Source organism: Lucilia cuprina, chromosome 2, assembly GCF_022045245.1.
Source record: "Lucilia cuprina isolate Lc7/37 chromosome 2, ASM2204524v1, whole genome shotgun sequence".
NCBI classification, from domain to species: Eukaryota; Metazoa; Arthropoda; class Insecta; order Diptera; family Calliphoridae; genus Lucilia; species Lucilia cuprina.
The window spans coordinates 45,414,083-45,427,612 of record NC_060950.1 but is presented as its reverse complement, the minus strand read 5'-3'; the positions used below and the strand labels follow the sequence as shown (position 1 = coordinate 45,427,612).

The window sequence follows — 13,530 nt, the reverse complement described above, 5'->3', positions numbered from 1 at the left end:
TATGAGAACGACGGCATTTTATTTTTCTTCACTTTTGTATCACAGTGTAATTAAAAAAATTATTTCCATACTACAAACAATCTGACATCAAAATTAAAGATTTCACAAAAAATCCAATAATACCAACTTCATTTAGGATTTTTTGCGAAATCATTTTCAATATTGTCCATTCAGTATAATTTTCCAAAAAAATGCATACACTATTTAACGATTTTGTATATTGAGGATTTTAACTGAATAATGAATTCAATAAATTTCATTTCATATTAAAGCGAATTATGAAATTTAAAGAAATACAATATGTAAATAATATTTTTTATTGATAATCTTTAATGACATCAAAATTAAATATTTCACAAAAAATCCAATAATACCAACTTACTTTTGAATGTTTTGCGAAATCTTTTTTCAATATCGTTCCATTAAGTATGTATTTCAGGGAAATATGTCAAATAAGATAAAAATAAAGATTTTACACGAACATGTAAACAATAATTTTTTATTGATTAAATTAAAGATTTCACAAAAAATAAGTATAATTCCAACTATGCGCAATCTTTAAGATATTTTATATTACATTTTTACATATTGTATTTCTTCGAATTCAATGTTCGGTTCATTATATTTATTGATAAAATACAATATTTTGACTTATTTTCCTCAAATGTGTGGTAAATGGAACGACTTGGTATTCATTCATTGAATCTTACTACTCAGATGTTTTTTATATATATAATGTAGTTTTATTTTCATAAATATTATAAAATGTTCACTAAATATTTTTGTTTAAGTCATTGTAAACGTCTGATTTTGAAATTTAGGAATTTCACAAATATGTAGATATTATATTTCATCAATATTTTCTAAACACTAACAAAGTAGCAAAAAGATACAAAATATTGCATTTTATCAATAATTATACTCAACATTGACAATCAACGAAATTCAATATGTAAAAATGTAATATAAAACATGTTAAATATTTCGCAAAATATGATACATAGTTGGAATATAAATATTTTTTGTGAAATCTTTAATTTTGATGTCCAATTTAAAATAAAAAATTTTTTTCTTTTAAAATATTTATTTTTATCATATTTGACATATTTCCCCAAAAAAACATACTGAATGGAACGATATTGAAAAAAATTTCGAAAAAAATATTGTTTTACAAGAACTCATTCTCAAGAATAACGACGCTATATCATTTGTAATTTTTCCACAATTGTATTTTTTAGACATCTTTTAATTTTATAATAGCGTATCTATTTTAATTATAGTTGAATAGTACACAATTTCCAAAAATTAAAATTACAATTTTTATGTATATCATAAACACTAAAGAAAAAGTAGATCCACTCTTAATTATAGTTAAAAAATGTTAGCAAGATATAACCAAATTTTATTTAGAAAATAATTAAAAACGTTTGTATCTATGTATGTTTTATGTATATTATGAAAAAAAATGTATGCTTGAAATAACCAAATTTTAATTAGAAAATTTTTGAATTTATTGTTTATGTAGAGTATTAAAATGTATTTGTATCGATTGTAATCGGTAATATGATTAGAAAAAAATTATTTAAATACTTAGAGGATGAGGATGCAAAAACTACAAACAATTTGACATCAAAATTAAAGATTTCACAAAATATATCAATAATACCAACTTACTTCAGGATTTTTTGCGATATCTTTTTCAATATCGTTCCATTCAGTATGTATTTTAAGGAAATATGTCAAATCCTTAAATTATGTATTATTTCTGACGTTGATTTTAATTGGAGGAATGAAAAGTTTAAAAGCAACATGTATTTTGATACGGTGCATTATAATCAATCAAAAAGTCGATTTTGATTTTTGTAACTTACGGCTTTTTGGATTTCATATGACGATATATACAATTTAATCTTTATTTTTTTGTGGATTTTTATTTTTATTGTAGAATTTTCAACTATAATTTAAAATAGATCTTCTTTTTTATAGAGTTTATGATTATAGAAACATTGTAATTTCTAGAAATTCAAATTACTTTTGCAATTTTATGAACCAATTGTTTAAATATTCTGCAGACATACTAATTGATATCATTGATAAACTTTCTAAAACGTCAACAACGTCAAATATATATTTTTTACGGCTTTTTGGATTTCACATGACGATATATACAATGAATCTTTCTTGTATCTTTATTTTTTTGGAAAGAAGAAACATTGTAATTTCTAGAAATTCAATTTACTTTTACAATTTTATGAACCAATTGTTTAATTTACAATTTTATGAACCAATTGTTTAATAAACAATAATTTTTATTGATTAAATTAAAGATTTCACAAAAAATATGTATAATTCCAACTATGTAGTATAATTTGCGCAATCTTTAAGATATTTTATATTACATTTTTACATATTGTATTTCTTCGAATGTCAATGTTCGGTTCATTATATTTATTGATAAAATACAATATTTTGACTTATTTTCCTCAAATGTATGGTAAATGGAACGACTTTGTATTCATTCATTCATTGAATCTTACTACTCAGATGTTTTTTATATATATAATTTAGTTTTATTTTCATAAATATTATAAAATGTTCACTAAATATTTTTGTTTAAGTATTGTAAACGTTTAGGAACGTTTAAATTTAGGAATTTCACAAATACGTATTTATTATATTTCATAAATATTTCTAAACACTAACAAAGTAGCAAAAAGATACAAAATATTGCATTTTATCAATAATTATACTCAACATTGACAATCAACGAAATTCAATATGTAAAAATGTAATATAAAACATGTTAAATATTTCGCAAAATATGCTACATAGTTGGAATATAAATATTTTTTGTGAAATCTTTAATTTTGAATTTAAAATAAAAAATATTTTTCTTTTAAAATCTTTATTTTTATCATATTTGACATATTTCCCCAAAAAAAACATACTGAATGGAACGATATTGAAAAAGATTTCGAAAAAAATATTGTTTTACAAGAACTCATTTTCAAGAATAACGACGCTATATCATTTGTAATTTTTTCCACAATTGTATTTTTTAGACATCTTTTAATTTTATAGTAGCGTATCTATTTTAATTATAGTTGAAAAGTACACAATTTCCAAAAATTAAAATTACAATTTTTATGTATATCATAAATACTAAAGAAAAAGTAGTGTACAATTTACAAAAAAAATAAAGATATAAGAAAGTTTTACTAGAAAATATGTCCAGTATTTTTGCTAAAAATATTTACCAATAGAAGCTATTGCATATTACAGCTTACAGACAAATATAAAATGTTTTTACATACAATATATTACGCAACATTTCGCTAACATATGTGTAATATCCACATATGACAAATTATTCGAAGTCAACAATATTGAAGTCATGCAAGCACTAATATACGAACATGAAATGTACACAAGCAGACCAATATGTGCCGACGAAAACACGAAACCAAACGATAGATTTTAGACCATAAGCGACGAGGTTACAATATTTTTACTATCAAACTTAAATATTATTTACAATAGGAAATGGTCTTATGGTCTAAAATTTAACATTTCACGTTGGACTTGAAAAATTATAAAATGTGAAAAATGTAATTGAAAACGTTTGTATTGAAAAAATTTATGCATGATATAACCTAATTTTAAACACCAAATTAAAGATTTCATAAAAAAATATTTATAATTCTTATGTATGATATTTTGCGAAATCTTTAAGATATTTTATATTACATTTTTAAATATTGTATTTCTTTGAATTGGAATGTTCGGTTGATTATATTTATTGATAAGATGCAATATTTTGTAAATGTTTGCTACTTTATTAGTATTTAGGAATATTAAAAAAATATAATATCTACATATTTGTGAAATGACTTAAACAAACAAATTTAGTGAACATTTTATAATATTTATGAAAATCGAACATCTGAGTAGTAATACTCAATGAATGAATACAAAGTCTTTCCATTTACCACGCATTTGAGGAAAATAAGTCAATTAAGAAAAAAATAATGATTTTACAAGAACTCATGAATAACGAAACTAGATCATTTGTAATTTTTTCCACAATTGTATTTTTAGACATCTTTTAATATTATCATAGTGTATCTATTTTAATTATAGTTGAATAGTACACAATTTCCCAAAAATTAAAATTACAATTTTTATGTATATCATAAACACTAAAGAAAAAGTAGATCCACTCTTAATTATAGTTAAAAAATATTAGCAAGATATAACCAAATTTTATTTAGAAAATAATTGAAAACGTTTGTATCTATGTATGTTTTATGTATATTATGAAAAAAATGTATGCTTGAAATAACCAAATTTTAATTAGAAAATTTTTGAATTTATTGTTTATGTAGAGTATTAAAATGTATTTGTATCGATTGTAATCGGTAATATGATTAGAAAAAAATTATTTACATACTTAGAGGATGAGGATGCAAAAACTACAAACAATTTGACATCAAAATTAAAGATTTCACAAAATATATCAGACGTTTTTCGCATCTTTTGCTCTTAAAAAGTAAGTTTTACGTCTGATAGGGGAAAACTAAAAATATATTCGTACTCTATGGACTATAACGAAATAGAATTGGTATATGAGAACGACGGCATTTTATTTTTCTTCACTTTTGTATCACAGTGTAATTAAAAAAATTATTTCCATACTACAAACAATCTGACATCAAAATTAAAGATTTCACAAAAAATCCAATAATACCAACTTCATTTAGGATTTTTTGCGAAATCATTTTCAATATTGTCCATTCAGTATAATTTTCCAAAAAAATGCATACACTATTTAACGATTTTGTATATTGAGGATTTTAACTGAATAATGAATTCAATAAATTTCATTTCATATTAAAGCGAATTATGAAATTTAAAGAAATACAATATGTAAATAATATTTTTTATTGATAATCTTTAATGACATCAAAATTAAATATTTCACAAAAAAATCCAATAATAATACCAACTTACTTTTGAATGTTTTGCGAAATCTTTTTTCAATATCGTTCCATTAAGTATGTATTTCAGGGAAATATGTCAAATAAGATAAAAATAAAGATTTTACACGAACATGTAAACAATAATTTTTATTGAGTTCTTGTAAAACAATATTTTTTTCGAAATCTTTTTCAATATCGTTCCATTCAGTATGTTTTTTTGGGGAAATATGTCAAATATGATAAAAATAAAGATTTTAAATGAAAAATATTTTCTATTTTAAATTGGACATCAAAATTAAAGATTTCACAAAAAATATTTATATTCAACTATGTAGCATATTTTGCGAAATATTTAACATGTTTTATATTACATTTTTACATATTGAATTACGTTGATTGTCAACGTTGAGTATAATTATTGATAAAATGCAATATTTTGTATCTTTTTGCTACTTTGTTAGTGTTTAGAAATATTTATGAAATATAATAAATACATATTTGTAAAATTCCTAAATTTCAAAATCAGACGTTTACAATAATTAAACAAAAATATTTAGTGAACATTTTATAATATTTATGAAAATAAAACTAAATTATATATATAAAAAACATCTGAGTAGTAAGATTCAATGAATGAATGAATACAAAGTCGTTCCATTTACCATACATTTGAGGAAAATAAGTCAAAATATTGTATTTTATCAATAAATATAATGAACCGAACATTGACATTCGAAGAAATACAATATGTAAAAATGTAATATAAAATTTCTTAAAGATTGCGCAAATTATGCTACATAGTTGGAATTATACATATTTTTTTGTGAAATCTTTAATTTAATCAATAAAAATTATTGTTTATTAAACAATTGGTTCATAAAATTGTAAATTAAACAATTGGTTCATAAAATTGTAAAAGTAAATTGAATTTCTAGAAATTACAATGTTTCTTCTTTCCAAAAAAATAAAGATACAAGAAAGATTCATTGTATATATCGTCATGTGAAATCCAAAAAGCCGTAAAAATATATATTTGACGTTGTTGACGTTTTAGAAAGTTTATCAATGATATCAATTAGTATGTCTGCAGAATATTTAAACAATTGGTTCATAAAATTGCAAAAGTAATTTGAATTTCTAGAAATTACCATGTTTCTATAATCATAAACTCTATAAAAAAGAAGATCTATTTTAAATTATAGTTGAAAATTCTACAATAAAAATAAAAATCCACAAAAAAATAAAGATTCAATTGTATATATCGTCATATGAAATCCAAAAAGCCGTAAGTTACAAAAATCAAAATCGACTTTTTGATTGATTATAATGCACCGTATCAAAATACATGTTGCTTTTAAACTTTTCATTCCTCCAATTAAAATCAACATCAGAAATAATACATAATTTAAGGATTTGACATATTTCCTTAAAATACATACTGAATGGAACGATATTGAAAAAGATATCGCAAAAAATCCTGAAGTAAGTTGGTATTATTGATATATTTTGTGAAATCTTTAATTTTGATGTCAAATTGTTTGTAGTTTTTGCATCCTCATCCTCTAAGAATGTAAATAACTTTTTTTAATCATATTATCGATTACAATCGATACAAATACATTTTAATACTCTACATAAACAATAAATTCAAAAATTTTCTAATTAAAATTTGGTTATTTCAAGCATACATATTTTTCATAATATACATAAAACATACATAGATACAAACGTTTTCAATTATTTTCTAAATAAAATTTGGTTAGTTTTTACATAAAATATATTACGCAGCAACTCGCTAACATATTATAATACCCTATATATTTCATATGGCTTACCTATAATATTAAAATAATTCCCTACACAAATAATATACGGACATGAAATGTACGCAAGCATAAAACACATAACAAAACGATATTCGCGACTATGATGTTACAAAATGTTTACTATCAAACTTAAATATTATTTACTATAGGAAATGATTTATGGTCTAAAATTTAACATTTCATGTTGGACTTGAAAAATTATAAAATGTGAAAAATGTATGCAAAATATAACCAAATTTTATTTAGAAAATAATTGAAAACGTTTGTTTCTATGTATGTTTTATTTATATTATGAAAAATGATATAACCAAATTTTAATTAAAAAATTTTTGAATTTAATTTTTAATTTTAATGTATTTGTATCGATTGTAATCGGTAATAAATTAGAAAAAAATTATTTACATATTTAGAGGATTCAAAAACTACAAACAATTTACATCAAAATTAAAGATTTCACAAAAAATATCAATAATACCAACATAGTTTAGGATTTTTTGCGAAATTTTTTTCAATTTGGTTACATTCAATATGTATTTTACAAGAATAACATAAAAATACAATACTACAAAATTAATTTAGATTTTTTTGCGAAATATTTTTCAATATCGTTCATTCAGTATGTATTTTAAGGAAATATGGCAAGATAAAAATAAATATTTTACAAGAACATGTAAACAATAATTTTTATTTAAAACGTCTAATATATAGTTTTTAACTTTCATTACCTGAAAACATGTAATTTCTATAACAACTGCTTATTTTTAATTCGTAGTTTTTAGAAACACCTCAATAGTGAAAAAAAGATGTGATGTGACTTTGATTTTTTGTAACTTAGGGCTTTTTGGATTTCATATGACGATATAACAATTGAATCTTTCTTGTATCTTAATTTTTTGGGATATTGTAGATTTCTCAACTATAATTCAAAATAGATATACTTTTTATAGTGTTTATGATTACATATACAATGTAATTTCTAGAAATTCAATTAACTTTTAAAATTTTATGAACCAATTGTTTAAATATTCCGTAGACTACTAATTGATTTCAACTTTGTAAAACGTCAACAACGTCAAATATATATGTAAATCATTTTTTTAAATTATATTACCGATTACAATCGATACAAATACATTTTAATAATCCACATTTTATAATTTTTTAAGTCCAACATGAAATGTTAAATTTTCGACCATAATATTTAATAATATTTAAGTTTGATAGTAAAAATTTTGTAACCTCGTCGCTTATGGTCTAAAATCTATCGTTTTGTTTCGTGTTTTCGTCGGCACATATATGATCTGCTTGTGTACATTTCATGTTCGTATATTAGTGCTTGCATGACTTCAATATTGTTGACTTCGAATAATTTGTGTAGGAAAATATTTTAATATTATAGACAAGCCATATGTGGGTATTACAAATATATTTGTCTGTAAGCTGTAATATGCAATAGCTTGTATTGGTAAATATTTTTAGCAAAAATACTGGACATATTTTCTTGAAAAAATTTCGTTTATCTTTTTTTTGTAAATTGTACACTTTTTAACTCTAATTAAGTGTAGAAATACTTTTTCTTAGTGTTTATGATATACATAAAAATTGTAATTTTAATTTTTGGGAAATTGTGTACTTTTCAACTATAATTAAAATAGATACACTATCATAAAATTAAAAGATGTCTAAAAAATACTATTGTGGAAAAAATATTTTTTGTGAAATCTTTTATTTTGATGTCATATTTTCAATTTAATCAATAAATTGAAAATATGACATCATATAAAGATACAAGAAAGATTCAATTGTATATATCGTCATATGAAATCCAAATAACCGTAAGTTACAAAAAATCAAAATAGACTTTTTGATTGATTATGGTGCATGTAAATACATGTTGTTTTACAAGTACATGTAAACAATAATTTTTTTTTATTAAATTGAAAATATGACATCAAAATAAAAGATTTCACAAAAAATATTTATAATTCCTATGTATGATATTTTGCGAAATGTTTAAGATATTACATTTTTACATATTGTATTTCTTTGAATGTCAATGTTCGATTGATTATATTTATTGATAAGATGCAATATTTTGTAACTTTTTGCTTCTTTGTTAGTATTTAGGAATATTAAAAAGAACGTCAAATATATATTTTTTAACTTTCATTACTTATTTTTAATTCGTAGTTTTTGAAACACCCCAATAGTGAAAAATACTTAAAATAAAAAGATGTCTAAAAATATTATCGTGGAAAAAAATTACAAACGATCTATAGTTGTTATTCTTGAGAGTGTTCTTGTAAAATCTTTATTTTTATCTTATTGACATATTGATATATTTTGTGAAATCTTTAATTTTGATGTCAAATTGTTTGTAGTTTTTGTATCTCCCTCTAAGTATGTAAATCATTTGTTTCTAATTATATTACCGATTACAATCGATACAAATACATTTTAATAAACCACATAAAAATTAAATTCAAAAATTTTCTAATTAAAATTTAGTTATATCTTGCATACATTTTTCACATTTTATAATTTTTCAAGTCCAACATGAAATGTTAAATTTTCGTCCATAATATTTAAGTTTGATAGTAAAAATTTTGTTACCTCGTCGCTTATGGTCTAGAATCTATCGTTTTGTTTCGTGTTTTCGTCGGCACATATATGCCCTGCTTGTGTACATTTCATGTTCGTATATTAGTGCTTGCATGACTTCAATATTGTTGACTTCGAATAATTTGTGTAGGAAAATATTTTAATATTATAGACAAGCCATATGTGGGTATTACAAATATGTTATCGAAATGCTGCGTAATATATTGTATGTAAAAACATTTTATATCTGTCTGTAAGCTGTAATATGCAATAGCTTGTATTGGTAAATATTTTTAGCAAAAATACTGGACATATTTTCTAGAAAAAATTTCGTATATCTTTTTTTTGTAAATTGTACACTTTTTAACTCTAATTATTTATAATTTTTCTTTAGTGTTTATGATATACATAAATTGTGTACTTTTCAACTATAATTAAAATAGATACACTATCATAAAATTAAAAGATGTCTAAAAAATACTAGTGTGGAAAAAAAATTACAAATGATCTAGTGTCGTTATTCTTGATAATGAGTTCCTGTAAAATTATTATTTTTTTCTTAATTGACTTATTTTCCTCAAATGCATGGTAAATGGAACGACTTTATATTCATTCATTGAATCTTACTACTCAGATGTTTTTTATATATAATTTAGTTTGATTTTCATAAATATTATAAAATTTTCAATAAATATTTTTGTTTAAGTCATTTCACAAATATGTAGATATTATATTTTTTAATATTCCTAAATACTAACAAAGAAGCAAAAAGTTACAAAATATTGCATCTTATCAATAAATATAATCAATCGAACATTGACATTCAAAGAAATACAATATGTAAAAATGTAATATCTTAAACATTTCGCAAAATATCATACATAGGAATTATAAATATTTTTTGTGAAATCTTTTATTTTGATGTCATATTTTCAATTTAATAAAAAAAAATTATTGTTTACATGTACTTGTAAAACAACATGTATTTACATGCACCATAATCAATCAAAAAGTCTATTTTGATTTTTTGTAACTTACGGTTATTTGGATTTCATATGACGATATATACAATTGAATCTTTCTTGTATCTTTATATGATGTCATATTTTCAATTTATTGATTAAATTGAAAATATGACATCAAAATAAAAGATTTCACACAAAAAATATTTTTTCCACAATAGTATTTTTTAGACATCTTTTAGTTTTATGATAGTGTATCTATTTTAATTATAGTTGAAAAGTACACAATTTCCAAAAATTAAAATTACAATTTTTATGTATATCATAAACACTAAGAAAAAGTATTTCTACACTTAATTAGAGTTAAAAAGTGTACAATTTACAAAAAAAAGATAAACGAAATTTTTCAAGAAAATATGTCCAGTATTTTTGCTAAAAATATTTACCAATACAAGCTATTGCATATTACAGCTTACAGACAAATATATTTGTAATACCCCACATATGGCTTGTCTATAATATTAAAATATTTTCCTACACAAATTATTCGAAGTCAACAATATTGAAGTCATGCAAGCACTAATATACGAACATGAAATGTACACAAGCAGATCATATATATGTGCCGACGAAAACACGAAACAAAACGATAGATTTTAGACCATAAGCGACGAGGTTACAAAATTTTTACTATCAAACTTAAATATTATTTAAATATTATGGTCGAAAATTTAACATTTCATGTTGGACTTAAAAAATTATAAAATGTGGATTATTAAAATGTATTTGTATCGATTGTAATCGGTAATATAATTTAAAAAAATGATTTACATATATATTTGACGTTGTTGACGTTTTACAAAGTTGAAATCAATTAGTAGTCTACGGAATATTTAAACAATTGGTTCATAAAATTTTAAAAGTTAATTGAATTTCTAGAAATTACATTGTATATGTAATCATAAACACTATAAAAAGTATATCTATTTTGAATTATAGTTGAGAAATCTACAATATCCCAAAAAATTAAGATACAAGAAAGATTCAATTGTTATATCGTCATATGAAATCCAAAAAGCCCTAAGTTACAAAAAATCAAAGTCACATCACATCTTTTTTTCACTATTGAGGTGTTTCTAAAAACTACGAATTAAAAATAAGCAGTTGTTATAGAAATTACATGTTTTCAGGTAATGAAAGTTAAAAACTATATATTAGACGTTTTAGAAAGTTTATCAATGAAATCAATTAGTATGTCTACAGAATATTTAAACAATTGGTTCATAAAATTGTAAATGTAAATTGAATTTCTACAAATTACAATGTTTCTATAATCATAAACTCTATAAAAAAGTAGATCTATTTTAAATTATAGTTGAAAAATCTACAATTTCCAAAAAAATAAAGATACAAGAAAGATTCAATTGTATATATCGTCATATGAAATCCAAAAAGCCGTAAGTTACAAAAAATCAAAATCGAGTTTTTGATTGATTATGGTGCACCGTATCAAAATACATGTTGCTTTTAAACTTTTCATTCCTCCAATTAAAATCAACGTCAGAAATAATACATAATTTAAGGATTTTGTAAATAATTTCTATTGATAAAATTTAATGATATATATTTATATATATATAATATATAATATATATATAATATATCTATATATATATATATTATATAAATAAATATATATATTATATATATATATATTATATATATATATTATATATATAATATATATATATATATATATATATATATATATATATATATATATATATATATATATATATATATATATATATATATTATATATATATTATATATTATATATATACATTACTATGAATTTGAGGAAAATAAGTCAATTAAGAAAAAAATAATGATTTTACAAGAACTCATTCTCAAGAATAACGACGATAGATCATTTGTAATTTTTTCCACAATTGTATTTTTAATTATAGTTGAAAAGTACACAATTTCCAAAACACTAAAAAAAAAAGTAGATCTACTCTTAATTGGAGTTAAAAAGTGTACAATTTACAAAAAAAAAATACAGATATAAGAAATTTTTTCGAGAAAATATTTCTAGTATTTTTGCTAAAATATTCACCAATACAAGCTATTGCATATTACATCTTACAGAGAAATATAAAATGTTTTTACATACAATATATTACGCAGCAACTCGCTAACATATTATAATACCCACATATATTTCACATGGCTTGCCTATAATATTACAATATATATAATTATTCGAAGTCAACAATATTGAAGCCATGCAAGCAGTAATATACGAACATAAAATGTACGCAAGCATAAAACACATAACAAAACGATAGTCGCGACTATGATGTTAAATATTTTTACTATCAAACTTAAATATTATTTACTATAGGAAATGATTTATGGTCTAAAATTTAACATTTCATGTTGGACTTGAAAAATTATAAAATGTGAAAAATGTATGTAAGATATAACCAAATTTTATTTAGAAAAAAATATGTATGTATGTCTTATGTATATTATGTATGTCTTATGTATATTATGAAAAAATGTATGCATGATATAACCAAATTTTAATTAAGAAATTTTTGAATTTAATTTTTAATTTTAATGTATTTTTATCTATTGCAATCGGTAATATAATTAGAAAAAAATTATTTACATACTTAGAGGATGAGGATGCAAAAACTACAAACAATTTGACCTCAAAATTAAAGATTTCACAAAATATATCAATATGTCAAATAAGATAAAAATAAAGATTTTACAAAAACACTCTCAAGAATAACAACTATAGATAACAACTATAATAACAAGCAAGACAATTGGAAAGCGTTTAATTTTTGTTGTTCTAAAAGTTCCAAATGTCTCATTGTGCAGAGTTTAAATTTTTGGTATTGAAAATTCAAACAAATTTAAAAATGTAATTTTTAGAGTTAGGTACTGCTGTCAAAGAGTCGGACAACTTGTTATACTTTGGTGATAAATTAATTATTTAACAAATAATTTAAAATACAAAGAGAAAATGGACAAAAAATAAATAGTGATTTTGTTGGACCAGTAAATTGTTTAAGCCTGGAAGCCTGAGTTTTTTGTAGTATTAAGAGATTATGCAAAAAATAAAATTGTAACCAACCAGCGGACGGT

General features: G+C 21.8%; 1 protein-coding gene across 1 annotated transcript in view; it reads right to left on the bottom strand.

Annotated features, from left to right (window-relative positions):
- Nucleotides 1–13,530, bottom strand: part of LOC111689777 — an 89,198-nt gene that overhangs the window by 73,278 nt on the left and 2,390 nt on the right. The window lies entirely within an intron of this gene.